This window comes from Octodon degus, unplaced genomic scaffold, assembly GCF_000260255.1.
Source record: "Octodon degus isolate 3935 unplaced genomic scaffold, OctDeg1.0 scaffold00003, whole genome shotgun sequence".
In the NCBI taxonomy this organism is placed as follows: domain Eukaryota; kingdom Metazoa; phylum Chordata; class Mammalia; order Rodentia; family Octodontidae; genus Octodon; species Octodon degus.
Genome location: NW_004524579.1, coordinates 17,426,417 through 17,432,677, shown reverse-complemented (window position 1 = coordinate 17,432,677; position 6,261 = coordinate 17,426,417).

Sequence of the window (6,261 nt, the reverse complement as noted above, 5' to 3'; positions counted from 1 at the left end):
AATTACCTTTTATATTTGGATGTATACTTTTACATTTATCAGTTTTATATAGTTTTACTCCTATGTTACATGAACAAGTTTCCATTTGTTTCACCTTCCCCTACTGTTATTGGTTTTTCAGCTTCTAGAGTATTTGGATTAAAACATGCACTCAGTAAATAATGGTTAAGGTCACACTTACATCATTCTCAATTTTATTTAATAAATATATTTACTATTTAGCACTATTATTTCTCTCCTCTGTTATTTCTTAATTGATTACAGTTTGTTTTCCAAAAGTTTCTTTAGAACAGACTTTTAAGCATTACATTGTTGGACTTCTTTACTTTCTGAATATGATTATGTTGAAATGTTGTTCACTAGGGCTGGGGAGATAGCTCATCCATCTAAGTGCCTGCCTGCCAAGTGCAAGGACCTGGGTGCGATCCTGGCACCACACGCTGTGCCAGCCGAGCACTAGCCCACCACCAAAACCAGGCATGGTTGCACAGGCCTGTAATCCCAGTGCTGGGAAGGTAGAGGCAGGAGGATCACTAGGAGTTCAAGCTGCATAGTGAGACCTTGTACTAAATAAACAAACAAATAAATAAATATTGTTCGACATATAATTTTGGTATTTAATTGGTTTGCCATAAGAAGTTTTACACATTATTCTAATACATCATGCAAACAGCTATTACTTTTTGGCCTCCTCTTCCTGTCAAGATGCAGAAGGTTTTCTTCAACCCTGAACATTTTAACTTTATAAGGATGTGACTTGCTAGTCAAGAGTTCTTTGTCAAATGATCCTGGCATATATTTTTTAAGTATTAAAAAACAATGTATTCTTCCCCAAGAAAAGGGCATTGTACTGTATTTGTTATTTAATTCCTAGATTTTTTAGCTTTAAACATGTCAATGTGAGGAATGTCTCCATAGTAATGCAATGAAAAAGTATCAATGTTTCAGTAACATGCACAAACTGTACAAATGTTTCTTTACTTGTAGTATCTCTTTGTCTTTTGTCCTGCTGAACTAGTTAAACTAACCCATAAAATTGTTTACATCTAAGTATTTTACCGTTTAATTTCTAAGTGCAATTATAATTATCTACATAACAGGGGCCGGGAAGATGGCTCAGTGGAATAAGTGCTTCCCTGGCAAAACGCAAGGGCCTGAGCTCAATCCCCGGTTCCACCAAAAAAAAAAAAAAAAAAAAAAAAAAAAAAATCTACATAACAGCATTATATGTAAGATATTTAATGTTCACAATATCTATTGCATTTTCCGTTCCATAATCATATTTCTTCAGTTATTCAAAATACCTCTCTCTGTGTCTCTGTATCTGTCTGTCTCTGTCTCTGTCTCTCTCTCTGTCTCTGTCTCTCTGTCTCTGTATCTGTCTGTCTCTGACTCTCTCTCTCTCTTTCTCTCTCTCTCTCTCTCTCTCTCTCTGTCTCTCTCTGAATGTTTGTGTGATCCAGTCAAATTCTGTGTGTTCTGATTAGCAAGAGATTTTATATTGCTTCACTCTTGACCAGTGTTTCAAACAATTTCATCTCTCCTAACAGTGCCACTTTCTGAAAGTCTGAGCAATTGTCTGATGAAATATTTAACATTATTAACTTATCTGCCATGATTATTTCTTCATGCTGACACTCAGATTAAACATTTTTGAAATAAAATCCTTAGAGATACTACATATTTCTCATAGGATGCCCATCATTTTAGGAAGCCCATTCTGCATGTTTTTTTTTTTTTTTCTCTTGTTGATGATATTCAAATTTAAATTATTTTAGTTTGTATTTTCTAGAACTATATTTTTTTGGTGGAACCAGGGATTGAACTCAGGTCCTTGTGCTTGCCAAGGAAGTGCTTATTCTACTGAGACATCTCCCTGGCCCCCTCTAGAACTACTGATAGTAACACTGGTAGTGTTTTTTATAATTGTAAAGAAATCTATGATAAAATCTTCTTCCTAAAAAAATGAATGATTTTTTTGTACCTCTCTATCTATTGATAAGCCTTCAATAAATTATCTTATGAATATGTAGGGTTCATATTATAAAAGAGTAGTTTTTTTCTATTTTTCTTACTTCTACCGCTACCATTATAGAAAATACAGGTGAATGGCTTCTGATTTTGGCCTAGTCCTGGGTGGAGACCTGAGGCTTGCTATTGCCTCTGTGTTTTATCATTTTCTACTCTTTAGTTTGACTTTGTTCTCTGTGTTTACGCGTATATGTTTCTTATGGTAGATAGCTTTATCACTAGCACCGCATTTCTCTGGGAAATGTCTGCTCCTCAAGAGCATCTTCTAAGCATAGCTGGCTTTTGTCTTTGTGTCTGTCTCAGGGAGCTACCTTTACCATTTGGTAGGGATGAGAATTTTCTCTCTATGTGGTTCAGCGCCCAGTGCTGTGTTCTGGACTATGGTGATGATTATGACCCCAGACATGAAAATATTTTCGTACAGGGGAGAATAACCGACTGCAACAGGACTGACAGCCTGGCTAACGTAGAACAATTAGTAATGATAGTAGTCTCTGCGTAGTGTGGAAACTGACAAAATGTGGCAACTGTTTATTTGGGGCTTTAACCATAAAGTAAGATCTGCAGTTATATAACAAAAGCCAACCAGAGACACAGACTTACAAGCAGTATTTCCCCTTCATAGAGTGACTTTACCCTGGTGTGTGTGTGTGTGTGTGTGTGCGTGAGTGCGTGTGTGTGCGTGTGTGTGTGTGTGTGTGTGTGTGTGTGTGTGTGTGTGTGTAGAACTTAAGCGGAATAAAAGAAAAAATAAAGAAATAAATGAAGAGAAATAGAGTACAAGTAAGGCTGAAAGACAAAGGAAAATCACCCAGTCTTTGGGAAACTGGACAAGATAGGGGAGAAAGAATGAAGGAGAAAGAAAAAGAATATCAAAGTGAAACAGAAAGCCTAGCGACAAGGTTCAGTCACATGAAAATATGAAAACTCCGAAGAGACAGTTTTCCAGGAGCTACACGGCTACATGCTTGTAATCCAAGCACTCGGGAGGCTGAGGTAAGAGGATTGCTGCAAATTCATGGCCAGCTTTTGCTCAAAAAGCCCAAAACAAGACAAAACAAAAGACAGTTGAAGAAAAAGAGGAAACAAGGAAAGCAAAACAAACAATAAAAACAAAAACCTAAACAAACAAACCGAAAAAAGAAACTCCAAAAGGCAAACAAGACAGAAAAAAACAAAAATAGAAACAAAAATGAAATTACTCTGGTGCCCACAAGATATATCATGTACAGAAGCAAATTCCCTACAACGGCTGTGATTTTTATCTATATCTAAAAATATACCAATAAAATTATTTCATTAGTTTAAAAAATCAGCATTTATTATAAGTTGTCTTAAATAAATGTGTGTCCATTAAGAATGCAAAGACTGCATGTATCTGTCCATCAATTATTTTATTTCCTATTTATTTTAACATTCATACTTCTCACATATATTACTGAACATTCAGGTTATCATCTGGTATAATTTACTTAATCTAACACACTTTTGCTCTCCCACCTCCTTAGTGTTATCAGTCATATCACTTTGCATTCCATTAGACACTATACAATATAACCATATAGATTTGATTTCATAGAACTTATGTTCAAGTCCTTTAGGGGAAGAAAAGAAACTCAGTGTTCATTTGTCTTTGTCTATTTTTTATGCTGCAATACAGTACCACTTACCTCGCATTTATAAAGACCAGAAAGTACTTCCTACAGTTCTGGAGGATGTAAAGTTCAAGAACAGACACCCTTATGTTCACTGAATAGGGAAGAATAATCTCTGATTCCAAGATGGTGCCTGGAATGTTGCTTTCTCTTCAGTGGAATATCATTTGTTAGTAGACAGTAATGAAACATTATTCAATTGAACACAATGAAATATTATTCAACATTAAAACTATGAGTCATTCTAACTTATGGTACAAGATGGACAAACTTTGAGGACATCAGCTTAACTGAAATAAACCATTCTGAAAAGACACAACATTTTTTGGGCTCCATTTATTTGAGATAAGTAGATTGATCAAAGTCAAAAAGAAGAAGCGAACTGGTGGTTCCAGTGGCTGAGGGTAGGAGAGATGGAAGCCATTATTTAATAGCCATGGTGCTTCAGATTGGGAAGATAAAGAGAATTCTGAAGATTGAAGGTGGTGATGGATGCATAATGTGAATGTTTTCAGTAGCAGCAAATTCTAAACTTAATATGTAAGGTAGTGAATTTTATGCTATGTGCATTTTTCTATAATTATAATTTTTAAAACTTAGTGTAAAATGAAAAACTAAATTTATGTTACTTTTATTAACAGTAAATCTTGAAAATGAATGTTTTCCTTCCTTGCTGTTATTTTCTCTTTTTAATTATATTGATTCTGGTCATAATTATAATAATTTTTTTCAGTGTATTATAAACATTGTCACCACCCTCCTGGCTCTCACCTAGTCTCCAGTGTAGCAAGTGTTTTTCTCTTTTATAGCTCCCCATGATTGCTTTCTGCCTTTACATAAAAGCAGTTATTTTCCCAAGTCCTGGTTCTTTCCAGTGAAGAAAAGTGTTTACAAATTAACACATTGCTGTTAGGTTTACTTGTTCTTCACAAGGTTTTAGTGAATACAGCCAAGCATTTTTACTTCAAGCATAAATTGACATACATCTCTAATTCATATTTATTGGCCCAGATTTTTCCTGACCTTCCTGTTTCCGTATCATAGATATTTTAATTGTGAGAACACTGCTGTCTGGCATATTTACACATTTGTTCTATTTTATATTTCCTTGATTTATTTTACAATCTGTGTTAGACTTCTGATAAAAGTATCATTATTAGAAACAAATACTTTTATAAAATTTATGATTTACTCATGGTTCTTTTTGTCACTACTATATCTCACATAAAGAGCAGATTATCATAGGATGGTTTTCCCCAAGATATATGAAGGAAGTTTTATTGTGTGTGGTTACATCATGAAATAGAAACATTATTTCTTGTTTATATTCATTCTTAAATATTTCATTTTTTATGTTATGGCTCTAAACATCAAACATATAATTAATAATTGTATATTGTTTAATAGAAGTATAGACAGAAAAGATCCATCTGCATATTTCTTTCATTCTATTACTAATCATCCCTTATAGTAACTGCTACATATCCTTTATTTTTTATTTTCCGTTAATTTAGTGAGTAAGAATATGAATTCTTTAGCATGCATTTTTGTTTTTGAGACAGATCTTGCTATATACTTCAGGGTGGCCCTGACCTCACCATGTAGCCCAGGGTGGCCTTGAACTTCTGGAGGTGGGAGACAGTCTTGCCTCGGCCTCCAGAACTGGGGTTACAGGCATGTGGAACCACACCTTCATATACATTTTTGAGTCATGTATTTCATTTACTCTGTTTAAGATGAATTTGCACAACTGTTCTCTGTGACATTGACATACCTATTGTATATTAATCCATTTGGCTAATGGTGGCCTTTTTCCTCATTTCTTCATGTGCAGTAAATACTGTTCCTTTATGTCTTACAAAACTTTTCTTTCAGTTTGTCATAGGTCTTTTGACTTTGCTCTCCTTGCTGTATTTCAAGGAAATGCTTTTTATTACTACAGTATATCATTCTACTTTGGCAGGAATATTTGTACTCGGTCCAGAGCATAAATGCTTTGCTTCCTTAACTATAGAAATCTTCCACAATTTTCTTTCAATTTTCTTGCAAGAGTGTTTGCAAATGCCTTCAAACCACAGTTACGATTTTTGCCCTTCCCTCCAGGCATCTGGAGCTTAGTTTATAGAGGAGACCGAAAATAATCTAAGTGGAATTTATGGCTTCTTCATTTTAGCTAATATTCTCCGCTCTCACATCTGTGTCACGTCTATGTGTTCAAGGGTCTTCAGGTTCCCTTTCCTTTAGCACCAAGTGGATTTCTAGAGAAAAGCAACTGAAGGCAGTGTGAACCTGCCAAGTTTTGGGTATCTGGGAGGTATTACATTCTTTCTCCAGTTTGTTGAATACGTCAGCTGAAATTCATTCCCAGGATAGACCACAGCTGCCCTGAGTGAGGAAGGGCTCCAATCTCTTCTTCTTTTTTTTTTTTTTGTATGTGTACCCATGTTTTCGTTTTTTTTTCCCTTTTCAAAGTTTTATTCATAAACATATAGCAATGAGACAGTTTCAAATCAAATCGGAAGTACAGTTTCAACAAATAACACACTGCATATATTCTTCTTAGTGGTTAATTGCT